This window comes from Lemur catta, chromosome 5 (genome assembly GCF_020740605.2).
Source record: "Lemur catta isolate mLemCat1 chromosome 5, mLemCat1.pri, whole genome shotgun sequence".
NCBI classification, from domain to species: Eukaryota; Metazoa; Chordata; class Mammalia; order Primates; family Lemuridae; genus Lemur; species Lemur catta.
Window position 1 is genome coordinate 74,347,406 of NC_059132.1, and position 17,758 is coordinate 74,365,163.

General features: G+C 38.0%; 1 protein-coding gene and 2 pseudogenes across 1 annotated transcript in view; 2 read left to right on the top strand and 1 right to left on the bottom strand.

Annotated features, from left to right (window-relative positions):
- The window catches only part of SH3D19 (SH3 domain containing 19), a 161,582-nt gene that overhangs the window by 93,847 nt on the left and 49,977 nt on the right, over positions 1 to 17,758 (bottom strand). The window lies entirely within an intron of this gene.
- LOC123638616 lies at positions 8,807 to 11,191 on the top strand (annotated as a pseudogene).
- LOC123638485 lies at positions 16,004 to 16,326 on the top strand (annotated as a pseudogene).

A 17,758-nucleotide genomic window follows, 5' to 3' on the forward strand; every position in this document is an offset into this window, starting at 1 on the left:
CAATGCCTTCCCATTTCCTTTTCTGCCTTGCATCCTTTATGTTGTAGTTGGCTCACTGATGTATCTAATATTGCTGAAAAATGTATCTTCTTAAGAATTACTGGCTGGGCGTAGTTGCTCATGCCTGCAATCCCAGCACTTTGGGAGGCCGAGGCAGGAGGATCATTTGAGGGCAGGAGTTGGAGACCAGCCTGGGCAACACAGTGACACCCAATCTCTACAAAAAATAAAAAAGTGAGCTAGTCATGGTAGTACACACATGTAGTTCCAGCTACTCAAGCTGAGGCAGGAGGATTGCTTGAGCCCAGGAATTCAAGGTTGCAGTGAGCTATGATTGCATCACTGCACTCCCATCTGGGTGACAGAGCAAGACCCTGTCTCAAAAAAAAAAAAAATTCCCATACATTTTTGGACTTTAAAAAAATGCAATAATAGTGATTTAAGAGTCACCTTTGTCCTAAAACAATCCACATTTGGTCTGTTCTTCTGTCTCAACATAGCCCTCATGAAAACAAACCACACATAGGAGAAAAAACTACAGCACATTTGAACTGGAAGAGAAACCAGCTATTTGGTGACAGGCTGCTACCTCTTTTTAATGATTCTTCTTTAAAATGGTTCAACTGAATCATTTTGATTATTGAATTCAACTGACTGTTGAATTAGGCTTTTTATAATTTGGGCTTTTTTTTCTTTTAAGAGATAGAATCTTGCTCTGTTGCCCACGCTGGAGTGCAGTGGCACAATCATAGCTCATTGTATCCTTGAATTCCTGGGCTCAGGCGATCCTCCTGCCTCAGCCTCTCAAATAGTAGAGACTACAGGCATGGGCCACCATGTACAGCTAATTTTTTAAAATTTTTTGTAGAGATGGGGTCTCACTGTGTTGCCCAGGCTAGTCTCAAACTGCTTGCTGGTCTCAAACTCCTGGCCTCAAGTGATTCTCCCACCTCAGCCTCCCAAAGTGCTGGGATTACAGGCATGAGCCACTGCACCTGGCCTCTAATGATTCTCTTACCTTAATAATTACATTCATACCTCTTTTTGTTATAAAATCTCTTTTTTTTTTCAGCAAGCAAAACCTGTGATTTAAGGAGGGATAAAAAGATCTTTTAGTTAAATATAAATCTCTTGTTCTCCCAACTGCCAAGTTTAAAATATTAGGCCCAAATTCCAAATATTAGGCCATTCCTAAGGGTTTTACATAAGGAGTCATAAATTTTACCTGAAATAAGGTATATTCTAAGAAAGGTAATCTGAGAAAGTGACCCAGTAGCAGAGATTGCTTTCTATGTTTTCCAAGTTATAATAACCTCTTGAAATCCTACAATTTAAAAAATTTATTTAACTTTGTTTGGCACAGCATTTCCCAAACTAATCTGAGGATAAAACATTTCTTACAAAATCAGACTTGCTATCTGGTACCTAAGCATGGACAATGTTAATCCATTATCACCATCCACTTCCCCAGGAAACCAAGGTTCCTTCTACAGAGCTTAGACTTGGTCATCTCTGTGTCCAGCTCTATGCTTGACACATAGCTAGCACTTCTCCAATGAACTGAACTCCAACTGCTGTAGGGCCAAGCACAGGATCCAAGCACAAAAGGAAGTGGGGAGTGATGATGGATGAATCTCCCTTCCAATCTAATCAGGACACCAACCCTGATCTTTTAAGCTTATATTGATTGTATCTTTTCTTTAATCCCATCAGTTATCTTTGATTTTACATTGTTTAGGTTAATTTGTGCATCTCAGAATTACAGGTTCCACTAAGAAGGGAGCATAGATTACTTAGTGTCTCCAGGAATCTACTACTGGGTTGAGCCTGCAATGGGAAATTAATAAATATTTCACTATGACAATCTAGGTAGACATTAAAAGCAGGAACTCTAGGTCTGATGGGCCTCGTTTTGAGTTCTTGCTGTCATATGTATTACCTGAATGACCTCAGCAAAATATTTAACCTCTATAAGCCTCAGTATTCACATCTGTAAAAGGGGGCATAATAGTAGTACCCGTCTCATCAAATTGAATGAGGATTAAATGAATAAAGGTATATAAATAGTATATTTGCTCAATAAATGTCTGCAAATATGATGATAATATCAGGGATACAGGATATTCATAAAATTCATAATGTTGAAGGTAGAATTATCTAAAAGGTTAATTATCCTTAGCTCAGTAGGGTTTTTTTAATCTGTAGGATTTTTTCTTTCTTATTACTGGTCAAGAGGACAGGAATGCACTAATAAATAATTTCCAAACTTTCCCTTATCCAATGGTTCTAGCCTCTTTCTCCTTCCCTTCCTTCTCTTCTCAGTCTTTCTGAACCAAGGGCTACTGTGAAAATTAATCAATCTGATTTTCATTTTCCCATTGTAGCCTCTGGCAGGGGTAATAAACAAGCCCTAAAAGTAAGCAGAAGAAGGAAGAAAGAGAACTAAAAGGCGGACAGAGATTGTTCCTTTGACATGAAAAACTGTGCCATCCTTCCCATTCTCCCTAATGTCTTTCCCCATCCCTCGTTCATCCTGGGGGTATTAAGCCCTCAGTCATTTTTAAGACTTAAGAAACCTGAAATGAATTTTCTGAGTAGGATGAATGAGTAGTGTAAAGAAAGGAACTAAATAGACTAAATATAAAATATTTCATCTATTTATAAAATTACTAAAATTTGCCACCGTATTTCAGGATAATATGGAATTATTTTACAAAAAACTAGAAAACAAAAATTAACATTGTTATTTCAGGTGCCGAAGGATGAATAACATCTCTAACTACATGTTGCTTTTTTGGCTCTTAGGATAAAAAGAAAGATTTTTCTTAAAAGGGCAAAAAGCCCATTTTTACTGTCTCCTCTTTCTTTGGTTCTGATTTTTTTTTCCTCCTGCCTCAGCCTTCCCAGTAACTGGGACTACAGGCTTGCACCACCACACCAGCTTTTTTTTTTTTTTAAGAGATGAGGATCTCACTATGGTGCTCAGGCTGGTCTCAAACTCCTGGCCTCAAGTGATCCTCCCAACTCAGCCTCCCAAAGTGCTGGGATTACAGATGTGAGCTACCACACCTGGCCTAGTTCTGATTATGTCACAGATCTCATGACATGAAGTTTTACTTTGCATAGTTGACCCCATCAAATGAACAAGTATCAAAAACCACTGTAACTGAGAGACTCTTTCACCTGTGGAGAAGCCAGAAACAAAGGGAGGACCACATTATTCCAAACAATAGGAAACTCACTCTGGTGTAAGAACACTCAGCTCTGCCAACCTTTCCTCCTTGGATCTCATCCAAGGAGGATGATTCCTCTGGTCTGTGTCTTCAAACTGAGATTTTTATCCACAGTGGAACAGTCTTGGTCTCTAAAGTGATGAAAAATGTTTTTCTTTTAATTAAGAAAAGGGAAAGCCACATCAGAGCCTTGGCAAACTACCTTATCTGAGGATAGGGAATGTATTCTTTGCACAACACATCACTTGTTACCAGTTCAAGCCCACCCATGTCTTTCCTCTCCACTTTATTAACTTCTATCCACACAACACCTTCAAAATATACAGAAATATAAACAAGGAAAATATCCAATTATTTCATTCTATTCTTCACTATGTAGAATGCCCCTAAAGTAAGTCCTCAGTTCTTATTTTTTACAGTTCGGAAGACCCACAGAATTGTTGAGTGAGAAGAGACAACTGAGAGACATCTGCAACCTGCACATTGAAGCTTTATTTGATCTTCTTCCACAGGAAGAAATAACGTCCACCCCCCAACACTTCTTACTGGTTATCTGTCCTCAATCTTTATGATGCTGATCAACTTAGAGCAAATAAAGCTGCTTAGCACCTATCGTAACTTATCACATTTTGACTCACATCATAAATTTTTTTATGTCTTATCATCTTATCACTTTCACTACTAAGTACTACATAAGTATCTGTTGATTAATATACTGGTATGAATCCTCTCCATGCTCCTGCAAATTGGAAATCAGCTGAGCTAAAAAGACTTTGTGTTGTTTGTTTTTGTTTCTTTTTGGGGTGGATGTTAATTATTCATAGAGAAGAAAGACTGTGCACCAGACTTCAAATGATTTTGATTTGGAAAGAAAGTACTTTGAAGTGCTACTTCAGAATTGCAAAATTAGTAAAAACGTAATATTCATGTAATGAAAATGTACTGTTTTGGGAGGGGTGGGAAGCAATGCAATTATCACAAAGAAATACAGGAAGCTACACAAGGAATTCACTTCTGTGGAATACACTCAGCCGAAAATTAATCTAAAAAATAAGTTGACAGAATTTTAAAGAACACAAGTCAAAATCACCAAGAGATAAAGATATGAAAATTAAGAGGCTTAGAGAATAAATTCAGAAGGTTCATATCATTCATTCGTTTACACTTTTCCTAAAATGCTAATTCAGCATAGAATTAGATAATAGACATAATATAGGGGATAGGACACTCAAAGAAATGATAGATAAAAAGTTATGAATAGGAAATAATGTATCCTGAGACTTTAACAGATAAATGTCCAGAAGGAGATTTATCTCAGGAACATGCTCTAAAATTCCGTTAGGAAAAAAATCTTCCAAGAAGGATGGACAAAGGCAAGATAAAAAAGTGTTATGGATCTGTTTATTTTGTTATAATATCTATAGAGGGGGGTTGATGGAAGAGAGCTGATAAGCCCAAGAGAACTACTAGAAATCAAAAATCACAAATTTGAGAAAATGAAATAGGGATCATGGGAATAAAAGAAAAAGCCTAGGAAAATTCTGTTCACTAGGTATTTCATAATAGAAGATTCTATATATGAGGCTTAACTTCTCAATCATCCCCACCACTGACCAGATATCACCAAAGCATGACCAATATAATTTTTATATATTCAACCCTAGGAAGTTGCTGAGATATCACTTCACACCCACTAGGATGGCTATAATCAAAAAGGCAGGTAGTGACAAGCGTTGGCAAGGATATGGAGAAATAGAACCCTCATACAACGCTGGTGGGAATGTAAAATGGTGCAGTTGCTTTGGGAAACAGTCCAGCAATTCTCAAAAGGTTAAACATAGAGTTAACTGTACGATCCAGAAATTTTACTCCTAGGTGTAAGCCAAAGAGAAATGAAAATATGCCTACACAAAATCCTGTACACAAATGTTCATAGGAGCATTATTCATAATAGCCAAAGAGTGGAAACAACCCAAATATCCATTAACCAGTGATAGTTAAAATGTGGTATAGCCATACAATGAAATATCATTCAGCAAGAAAAAGGAATAAAGTACTGATACATGTTACACATGGATGAACTTTAAAAACATTACGTTAAGTAGAAAAAGCCAGTTACAAGAGACAGCATATGTATGATTCCATTTATATGAAAAGTCTAGAACAGATAAATCTATAGGGACAGAAAGCAGATTAGTGTTGTTGAGGGCTGGGGGGCAAGACGGTGAGGGCTAAAGGGTTCAAGATTTCTTTATGGGATGATGAAAATGTTCTAAAATTTGTGATGGTTACACAACTCCGTGAATACACTAAAAATCATTGAACTGTGTGCTTCAAACAGGTGAATTCTATCGTATGTGAACTATATCCAATAAAGCTGTTACCAAAAAAAAGTTGCTAAGACTAATAATCTTGACTAAATGAGTGAATGGCTGAGGTGTTAATTTTAAAACTTGATGGATTTGCTTTATAACAAAAAAAAGACTGCATGAATTGGAGTCTTAAATCAATATATTTTTAACTGATACAATTTGGTATGATACTCAAATTTTATTTAGTTATTTGTTTTTCTTAATCATGATCACTTTTATTTGTATCATACACTATAATCTGGAAAATCTTCTCAGTATGAACAAGAAGTGGCCAGTATGGTGTGGTGATTAATGGGCTCTCAAGCTGATTAATTGGGGCTAGAATCTCAGTTCTGCCACTCAATTTACTCTGCAACTTGGGGCAAGAGAAATTCAAATTTTAAAAGTTCATATTTCCTATTAATAACATTCTAGAAGTAGATTTCTGGTTCTTTAAGAAAGTAACTTATGAATTTCATATATTGGCCTGGCCAAACTCTAAAGTAATGGTAATAATCAAAGCTGTGTTTACTGACTTCCATTCTGTGTGTCATATGCATCAATTCTAATTCTCAAAGCCCTACAATTATTCCCATTTTAAAATGTGAAAACTGAAGATCTCAGAGGGTAAGTAATTTACCCAAGGTCACAAGACCAGCAAAGGGCAGATCTGGGACTGGAATTCAGCTCAGCCTACCTTCAATCCCACACTACAGATGGCTTTCAGAGCACATATTCCGGATACATCTTCAAAAATACATAGTAAAAGAAAGCAAAAGCACCACATTTCTATTAATAAGTAGGAGTTTTGCTTATAAAAAGGAAAATCTGCAATGGAATGGGAAGGAGAAAGTGTATCTAGAAGGATAGCTTTCATATGACTTTATATGATTCTTTATACCCTTAGGTGACAGTTGATTGAGAAATTAATGATAAGATTCTAAGACAGAAAGCCTCTTGTATGAGAGCTTCAGTATTAAAGGGGGTTATGTTTAACTAGGGGTATAAGATTCTATACCTCTAAATATGATACATGAGAAATAAAAAAGATAAATGATCTTTCAATAAAAAGTTGTAACAAAATCTCCCAGGTATAGATAAGAAGCTGAACACAGATTTGGCATAGATAGTAAGTAACTAAGCTATTTGAATCATGAGGGAAAACAGAATAAGCAGAAGAGATTTCCCAATAACTCTAAGTGTCAGATACACTGCTAATTCCATGAAGTAATTCTATTAGACCTACTGTAAAAAGATTTAGAGGGAAGAGAACATCCCCAAAGTTTTCTCCATTTCCCCAGGAACAAACAGCACAATAAAGAAGAAAGACTTTTACTGGTTATCTGTCCTCAATCTTTATGATGCTGATCAACTTAGAGCAAATAAAGCTGCAATCAAGAATTCATACACTTCTGAGTAATCGCTGTCCCAATGTTTATAAGAAAAATCATTTAATGCCTAAGTTGAGAGTACTCTATTACGGTCAAATAAAAAGTATAATAAATAGCAAATGGAACTTTAAGACTTTATACTATGATATGAAAAAAAAAAGTTTCTTGCTATTTCCCTGAATTGAATTTGAAGTCAAATTGTATAAGCTGATGGCATGGACCCTCAAAACAAAATTGGGGTAAATATAAGTGATTCCTATCTCTGGCAAGGAAAGGCTGTCACTGACAGCATGAAGTTGTTAACTGGTTTAGGCATTCATATTATGTTGCCTGCTTGCAGAAATCAACTCCTAAATGGACACAAGATTAATGAAAGTAATGAGTATGAGGGTCCTTCATAACACAAATGGTAATTATTAATGTTTCAAAGCTGAAACAAAGCAAGAGATATTAGATCTGTGTCATATGTTTCCAAGGCTATTTCCTAAGTCAAAGCATGACAAATGTTGGGAGAAAAGCTGGACGTTAAAAAAACTCATTTACTTTTCCTTAGCATTGAGGAAAACTGCCATTCTTTGATATAAGTTCAGAGAAGGATGAGTGTTGTGGTTTGAAAATCACTGCTGAAAAGAAGACAAACCATAAACAGATATTTTCAAATCCTTGCTAGGACAAGAACTGAACAGGGAGTATATCTCCAACTATCACATCCTCTTTAGAGAGTAAAAAACTCAGTGGACTTTGAAGATTCGTTGTGGAATTTAATTTCCAAAGCATTATGTATATTTGTTCAAGGCATTAGCAGTTGTTGGTTAGAGGGGAGGCAAAGTGATTCTTGTGGCTTCATAAAATGGCCATTAGCACCTGAATTTTTTTTTTCTTTTAAAGTGTCTCGCTTTGTTGCCCTGGCTGGAGTGCCATGGTGTCAGGCGAGCTCACAGCAACCTCAAACTCCTAGGCTCAAGCAATCCTCCTGCCTCAGCCTCCCGAGTAGCTGGGACTACAGGCACGCGCCACCATGCCCGGCTAATTTTTTCTGTATATTTTTAGTTGTCCAGCTAATTTCTTTCTATTTTTAGTAGAGACGGCATCTCGCTCTTGCTCAGGCTGGTCTCCAACTCCTGAGCTCAAATCATCCGCCTGCCTCGGCCTCCCAGAGTGCTAGGATTACAGACGTGAGCCACCGCGCCCGGCCCAGCACCTGAATTTAATAACTAAGGAACAAAAGATGATTTGACCCTTAAGGATCTATAGTGAACAAGACATAGACATCTTACTGTGATACTACAGAATCTTTTCACGTCTTAAAAATTAGTTTAAGGGGTTTTTTTTTTGTTGTTGTTTTTAATTTCAGACACCTTAGTACATGAGTTTGGGGACCACACCTTTAGATTTAAGAGAAATTGCTTGAAAATTTGAAGGCACAGCGGGGCAAACATGGCTGAAGGCGACCCGGTCGGACCAACGTGCAGTAGGGGTGCGCGGCAGGCAGGACGCGGTTCCCAGCACTGGCGGCTGCAGCTTTCCAGAGTAGGAGCTTCCTAAGCTAAATACGCGCGCTTTCCATGTGGGCATTTTTGGGGAGCGGTGGAGCGAGGCTGGCGCAGGCCCGGGACTTGTCGCTGAGAGAGCCGCCGGCACCCGCTCTGCCTGGGCGTGGAGAGGTCGCTGAGGTCGCCAACTCAGAGGATGCCACAGTGGCCTAGGATCTAGGCAGCAGCCTGGAGGCAGCAGCGGAGCTAGCAGTGGAGCTGAGGGCTGTGTGTGCCCTTGATAAACTGAAATGCTTTGAGGAAGGCGAGGATCCAGAAGTCGTCCCCGGGGATACTGACCTGGTGACTTTGGGCACACATCACACTGAGATGGCCATCAAGAAGTTACTTCTCCCACTGGCCACTCTGGAGGTTGGTGTGGAAACTCTATAGCTTCCCGTGCAGATGAAGAAGAACCTGTCATCGGAAACTACAGACTGTTGAAAACAATGGGCAAGGGGAATTTTGCAAAAAGTGAAATTGGCAAGACACATCCTTACAGGCAGACAGGTTGCAATAAAAATAATTGACAAAACTCCATTGAATCGAACGAGTCTACAAAGGCTCTTCAGAGAAGTAAGAATAATGAAGCTTTTAAATCATCCAAATACAGTGAAGTTATTTGAAGTCATTGAAATTGAATAACACTCTACATAAACATGGAACATGCAAGTAGAGGTGAAGTATTTGACTATTTGCTTGAACATGGAAGAAGAAGCAAGTGCTAAATACAGTGTCTGCGGTGAATTACTGCCATCAAAAACAGATCGTTCACAGAGACCTCAAGGCTGAAAATCTATTGTTAGATGCCAATATGAATATGAACTAGTAGATTGGGGTTTAAGCAATGAATTTACTGTTAGCAGTAAACTCAACACATTTTGTGGCACTCCTCCATACTGAGCCTCCAAGCTCTTCCAGGGCAAAAAGCCTGAGGGGTCCTAGGTCGATGTGTGGAGCCTCGGGGTGACCCTATACTTGCTCGTCACTGGCTTACCTCCCTTTCTCGAGCAAAACCTGAAGGAACTGGGAGCAAGCACATTAAGAGGGAAATACACAATCCCTTTGTACACGTCTATAGACTATAAAAACTTCTCAAATGTTTCCTGGTGCTAAATCCAATTAAATTAGGCACTCTAGGGCAATTCATGAAGAACAGGAGGCTCAACGCAGGGTACCATGAAGATGACCATAAACTACTTGTTGGACCAGAACTAGACATCTCAGACCAGAAAAGAATAGATATTTTGGTGAGAATGGGATATTCACAAGAAGAAATTCAAGAATCTCTTAGTAAAATGAAATATGATGACATCACAGCCACATATTTGTTATCGGGGAGAAAAATCTTCAGAGCTGGATGCTAGTGATTCCAATTCAAGCAGCAGCCTTTCATTTGCTAGGGTTAGGCCGAGCAGTGATCTCAACAACAGCAGTGGCCAGTCTCCTCAACACGAAGTGCAGAGAAGTGTTTCTTCAAGCCAGAGGCAGAGACGTTACAGGACTCTGCTGGACCAGCTTGTTCCTTCAGTTGGGACATATCCAAAAAGGAGTAAGACCAGCACTGAAGATAGCGAATGCAAAAAAAGCTCCACTGTCCCTAATTTCCCAGAGAAGAGAAGGAACTGGGTCTCCGCCTTCAGGACTTTCCATTCTTGCTGCTTTTATCCACACGCTGCCCTTCCAAAAAGTAACACAGCATCTGAAGGAATAACATGGTGAAATATGTACATTTGCAGTGACAGAACTACAGATGATGGCCGGGCGCGGTGGCTCACGCCTGTAAGCCTACTACTCTGGGAGGCCGAGGCGGGTGGATCGCTCGAGGTCAGGAGTTCAAGACCAGCCTGAGCAAGAGCGAGACCCCATCTCTACTAAAAATAGAAATAAATTATCTGGCCAACTAAAATATATATGGAAAAAATTAGCCGGGCATGGTGGCGCATGCCCGTAGTCCCAGCTGCTCAGGAGGCTGAGGCAGTAGGATTGCTTAAGCCCAGGAGTTTGAGGTTGCTGTGAGCTAGGCTGACGCCACGGCACTCACTCTAGCTCGGGCAACAGAGCAAGACTCTGTCTCAAAAAAATAAAAATAAAAATAAAAATAATAAAAAAAAGAACTACAGATGATAGCAGTGATTCAGAATGGCAAAGAAAACAGCACTATTCCTGAGGCAAAAACTCCAGCTACTTCAATACACAGTATTACCAGTGCAACCACCCCAGATGGAATCCACTTCCCAAGAGGCACTGCCAGTGACAGCACTTTCTATGGCCAGCCATGAGAGTGGTGAACTGCAACATATTACAGCCTCCCTGCCTTTCCTAGCCTGCCCCCTGAATCCACACCCAGACTTGAAGCCGAGGCTCCACTAGTCTTTTTCATAAACTAACTTGAAGACTCAGAAGGAATACTATTCCTGAGCAGAGAAGTCCAGTTGCTTCAACACACAGTATTACCAGTGCAACCACCCCAGATCAAATCCGCTTCCTAAGAGGCACTAATCATAGCACTGTTCATGGCCAGCCACTGGAGCAGCAAAATGCAACATGTAACAGCGACCCTCTCCCCCACCCCCGCCTATCCCAGCCTATCCCATGAATCCACACCGTTGTCCCAGGCTGCAGAAGTCACAAAAACAACTCTGTTCTGCTGCTATGTTGTAGAACATGTGATTGAACATTAATAAACATTTCTGAAGAAAAAAAATATTTGAAGGCACAGAAGGAAAGCTCAACATTCAAGTTAACCAAAGGAAAACAGAATCTGCAACAAAGAAAGGAAGATTCTGATACTTGATTCTAAATTGTTTCTTTCTATATCTGAGGATCACAAGAATTTTTTTCTCAGAATTATCTTATAAATAAAAACAAACAAAAAGATGACTAAAATACTGGTGTTTGTTTTTTTTTTTTTAAAGAGACAGGGTCTCAATCTGTCATCCAGGCTAGAGTACAGTGGTGCCACAGCCTTGAACTCCTGGGCTGAAGGGATCCTCTTGCCTCAGCCTCCTGAAGTGCTGGGATTACAGGCATGAGCCACTGTGCCCTGCCTAGAGTTTATTTTTAAAGGGCCCTACCATATCATGTTGTAGTCAGAGACCATAAGGTACACAGTCAAGTGAAATGTATATTCTGGAAGAGCCTAAGGTGCTAATGCACATCAGAACTGTGATAGTCTTTTAGTTGGTGCTATCAATTTAAAATAATTAATCTGTACATAAAACATGTTTATTGAAATGTTAACCCAGTGTCACTGGGTGAAGCTAGCTCTAAAACATGGCTATAGCAGAAGTGACAGGTAAACAGGAGCAATCTCTGTTGTACAGAATTCAAATATATACAAGAATAACTGAATTGCTAAGGAGCTTTATCACTACTGACCTTTCTGACTTAAAGCCTTTAAAAATCACTAGTGTATTAATATTAATTTGTTCAAGTCTTGATTAAATAGTGTAACAAGATTCAGTTCCCTGTTAATTTGTTTTTTAGAGAAAAAGTGAGGAAACACTGATGTTTGACAAGATTTACAAATCATTATCTACCACAGGAAAAGGGACTCCTCCCTTAGAAGTGTCAAGCCTTCTTAGGAGAATAAATCCAAGACAGAGATGGGTTCTTTCTACCTTCCAGACTTTAATGGCAACAGTGCCTAAGGCTTCTAGATATACCTAGCACAGTCATACTTGTTCCCTGTAAAAGATAATAAAAGTTCCTGGTTTGCTCTAGATGAAAAATTAGCTAAATTGAAATTTATTGGGTGGATTTACATTGGCCCAGTGTGGATTTACAGGTCTTTCACTGGGACTTGACCCACTCTTACTTCCCAGAGAGTTCAAAGACTGAGATGAAGTTAACTGAAGAAGGAAAAATTTAAAAAAGGATTGGAAAGATATATGACTTTATAACCCTCTTAGAGACAACAAAAAGTAAGGCTGAAAATATAAAGTTTTTCCCTGGTGGCATTTGTTTCACTAGATTATTTTTTAATTTATGTTTTTAAGAAAAAGTTTTCCATCAGATCAAATAGTTAAAGCAAAGGTTCAAAAGGCAAACACCCTAACATCACATAAAATTTGAATATGAAAGGAAAAACCCAACTCTAGGTATACATCTAGAGGGTTACTGGCAATATCTCTATTTCTCTGAGTTTCAGGCATTTTAGGATAACATTTTAAATTAACGTTGTGTATCTCCCCTTTCAATATTTGAGTCATTTAATATGAAATGATTAAATTCTATTTTGGCTTAACATATTATTTAAATTGTCTTTTCAATGATGATGCTCCATGCTGGTACAGATTCCTCTAGTGCAGATAGAGGAACCCTTAGCCACCATTGGTAGGAATGGGTATGATCTTTCTGGAAAGAAATTTGGGCCTTTAAAAAGTTTATGGCTTTTTCTCCAAAATTCAGCTTCTAAAAAGCTATCCTCAGGAAATAGAAAGGTGAGGAAAATTTCCATATGAAGATATTTACTGCACTGTTCTTTACAATAGCAAATCTAAATGATCAACAATAGAGGTATGACAAAATAAATTTGGACGCATCTGTAATTTGTTTATATACTATGCAGTTATTATCATATTCAAAATACATGAGTGTCAGGCCCTTACCTAAGTGCCTTACTCACTTGGCCTTCACAAGAACTCTATGAAGTTGACTTATTTACTGGTCCCATTTTACTGATGAGAAAAGAAAGAAATTCAATAACTTGCCCAAAGACATGGAACTAGAAAATGATGGTGCTGGGATTACAAACCAGCAGTCCAGCTCCAGGGACCAAACTCTTTAGCATTATATTATACTATATTGCTATTTTGTATGTTACTTTTCAAATGTGATACTGGATTCTATTTCATAATTTTTCTTCAAGGATTTTGTTTCAATATGTATAAGCAAAATTGGTCTCCAGTTTTCTTTTAAGAGAAATATATTTTCTTTGTTTCAATATCTATGTTATTTTCCCTTCATAAAAAGGAATTTGGAAACCTCTCTTCATTTTCCATTTTCTAGAAGAGGTTTAAAATGGCACTGAAATGATCTATTTCTTAAAGGTTTGGTAGAATTTCCTTGTAAACTCCTGAAGAAGAGGGAAGGGAGGGTAGCTCTTTGACAACTTCTATATTTCATCAGTAATGACTTCTTTTAGATTTTCTATGAGTTCTGGAGTCAGCAATGTTCACATATTTTCCATTTCATTTTTTAAAAAATTTAAACAGATTTATTGAGGTGTAATTTACATGCCATAAAATTTGCCTGTTTGAAGTGTACAATTTGATGATTTTTAGTGAAATTGTAGAGTTGAGCAACCATCACCATGAACATTTTAGTTCCCATCACCCCTTGTGCCATTTGCAGTCAATCCCTGCTGCCATCTCCAGCTCCTCCATTTTAATAGTACAACTCTATAACCTTAACCTATATGAACAGATATGTTTATTTTATATGCATTAAATAAGATGGTAGAATCAAATCTTGGACATGTACTGCATATCATGTGACTATATTATATTTTAAAATATTTACTTTTAAGAAATTAATGTAGTACTGTGCACAATATAAATTTTTTTAGCTCATTAAAGCTACCTGGTACCTATGAAAAAAACAAATAGTATGACTGTTCTCATTTTCCTGTGATCAGTACTGAGACTTCCATAAACACTTATTCCTAGCAACCCTATAGGTAGCAAGCAATACAAAGCAAATATTAAAATAGGACCACAAGAACCACCCTGCTTCCAGACATATCAGAAATTGCCATTTTTCTTTATTCATGTTAATCAAATTTTTAAACTATAAGATTTTTTAAATGTCTTACTTTTTCTTAATTTCTTCTTTTTATTTTTCCTAATGAAAGTCTGGAAAAAATCTAGCTATTTCTGAAATGGACAAAATGTTTTACCCATAATATTCAAAATTTAGTGCTTAGAATTAAGCACAGCTGATTACAAGATCAGCCGAATATTTTTAGTTAGCATTGAATAGAGATTTCTCTAATTAGGAAGCATTAGTGCTCTCCCCATACAACAGGGAACATTAAGTATGACATTAAACTTAATTTAACAAGAAAATATTTTTTACATGTTCCAACATGCATAATCCAGTCAGTAACATTTTTAAATCTAAGATTATTAGGAAAAATTGCTTTGAGCATTGAGAAATTCTTACAATGATAAAGGTCAACAGAAAAAAGACGCTTGGAGAAGTGGAAAGAGCCATGGACTTTGAAGCCACATACATGGGTTCAAATCTCAGGTCCACCAACCACTAGGTAGGTGTCCATCTTCTTCCTCTTTCTCTCCCCTGTCCCTGCCTAGCAGCCTCCTGCAAAAACAAAACAAAACACAATGCAAACAAAACAGTTCAGTAGAAACATACTCCGAAGATTTTCTTAAAGTGAATTTATACTAATTTAAATTTTTTTTATTCAGGAACTAAAGTAACTAAATTAAGTTTTTCCCTTGTCAACTCAATATCCTCGTTGGCCATCTGTTACTTTTCTATCATCGTCTACTTAAAGACATAAAGTGAGCCTCAAAAACATTTAAGTGCATATTGCAAGATTGTTTTGAGATTTAAACAGTGGTGTACTTACATGAATGCCCAACTATAAAGCACTCAAGGGTATGTAATTATTGTGCTGACAAGTGTGAATTCACAACAAAGGTATCCAAAACACACATACACATATATTCAGAGTCTGTCCATACCCTTCATGCTAGGTTTATTCATTATATCTATAAAAGTCACAATATTTAAAAATATTTTCTTAGTTAAATAAAAGAAAAAGAATTACACTTGGCTCTTCTAGTTTCCTACTTAAGATTTGTTTTCAAATTGATTCCCTGAAAAATGTATTAGAAAGTTATCAAGTCATCAATAAGAAATATTGACTGGATGTAGTGGCTCATGCCTATAATCCCAGCACTTTGGAAGGCCAAGGCCGGAGGGTTGCTTGAGGCCAGGAGTTCAAGACTAGCCTGGGAAACATAGTAAAACCCCATCTCTACAAATAGAAAATCAAAAAAGAAAAGAAATATGACTTTTAATTGGATGGAGATCATAAATATAAGATTCTGTATAGAATACACATGAGAAAATGAAAAACATTACTGGATCTAAATCTGTACTGTTATATATTAAATATGTACTATTACAAATCTCTCCTTCCAAAATAGGTCAAAGTTTAAAGATCTGAAAACCTTATTACTGATACAAAATTTCTTTCTAATTTAGTCACCAGAAACTCAAAACTAAACTCAGATAAAATCTGAAGTCAATACCTTATAAAGGTTTAGCACAGAACTTACAATCTTTACAAACTTCCTATAAAAAAATAGATTCAGAAACAAAATTTTCATGAGTAAAAGAACAGAAATTAGGTCAGGCGCTTGGTGGCTCCTCACTGGCCCCGAGGCAGGTGCGGCAAGTCTAGTGCGGTATAGTGTGGTCTCCTCAGTTCCCAACCCCACCACTAACTAGCCGGTTCGTGGAGAGGAGAGGTGTACTTGGCAGGTCCCTGATGAACCAAGAGAACCCTCCACTGTATCCTGGCCCTGGTCCAATGGCCCCATACTCACCTTATCCACAACAACCACTGGGTCTAGGACCTATAGGGGGGCCCTACCCACCTCCTCAGGGGTACCCCGACCAAGGATAGCCACAGTATGGCTGGCAGGGTGGACCTCAGGAGCCTATTAAAACCATAGTGTATGTGGTAGAAGACCAAAGAAGAGACAACCTGGGACCAACCACCTGCCTTACAGCCTGCTGGACTGCTGCTCTGTGTTGTTGCTGTCTCTGGGACATGCTCACCTGACCAGGCCAGCCCTCCTGTCCTGCCAGCTCTGCTGCCGCCTCTAATAGGTGTGCCAGCCCCTATCTCTTCTGATTGCTGTAATAAATGACTAGCTCTGCACAGAAACCTCTACTTTCAGCACTATGGGAATCTAGATTAGTGGGGATTTCTGCTATTTAATTCAGTGACTTGACCTTGATCTTTTTGATGTTCGAAATACATTTCTTACAGATCTTTAACAAATGCGCTATATGATTTCTTTTATTGGCCAAAGGCTTAGTTATGAAATATATATTTATGATTTTAAATTATACATTCAAGGTAGTGGCAAAATGTAACAAACCACAGAATAATTTTTCTCTGCTAACACCCTGTAAGTTTTGGCCGGGCATGGTGGCTCACGCTTGTAATCCTAGCACTCTGGGAGGCTGAGGCGGGTGAATCGTTTGAGCTCAGGAGTTCGAGACCAGCCTGTGCAAGAGAGAGACCTCGTCTCTACTAAAAAAATATAAAGAAATTAGCTAGACAACTAAAAATATATAGAGAAAAAATTAGCTGGGCATGGTGGTACATGCCTGTAGTCCCAGCTACTCAGGAGGCTGAGGCGGAAGGATTGCTTGAGCCCAGGAATTTGAGGTTGTTGTGAGCTAGGCTGATGCCACTGCACTCTACCCCAGGCAACAGAGTGAGACTCTGACTCAAAAAAAACCAAAAAAACAAAAAAAAACCACCCTGTAAGTTCCAATAAATTTGTCCAAACCTCAAAAAAAAAAAACAAAACAAAAAAAAAAACAGAAATTAGATCTGCCCTCTTTTATTATTTTGATGACTTCCATTACTCTCTATCCCTGCCCCTGATCACTATCCTCTTTAACTAAGGAGTTAGTTAAGGCCATCTCTATTCAAGCTAAGTCTTAACTTAAAATTTGGAGAAATATTAATATTCTATCTTCTACATAAAAAATAACAATCAAATACCTTCCCATTTTTCTTATTCTCCAATTTCAGTTATTCCCCCCAAATTAGTGCCATACACTTTCGTTAAAATATTTTCTCTTAATGGTCCTATCAGATTGGTCAAAACAGAGGGGGCAGGAATAGAGACAAATAATCAGTATGAGTAAGCAGGTGGGAAAATGGATGCTCTCTATCTCTGTAAATTGGTGCCATCTTTTCGGAGGACAATGTAGCAATAGAGATCAGACTTTAAAATGCACAGTGCCCTTTCTTTAGGAATTCCATGTCAAAGCAATCACATAAGTACACAAGAAGAGGTAAATATATATGTATATTCTTCTATGTATATAATTGTATAATTTATAATAGCAAAAAATAAAGGAAACTTAAGTGTCCATCAACATGGGCATGATTTGAAAGTTATGCTACTTCTGAATGTGAAATGTTATGCAGCTATTCTAGAGAAAAGTAGTCAGAGGCCAGGCACAGTGGCTCC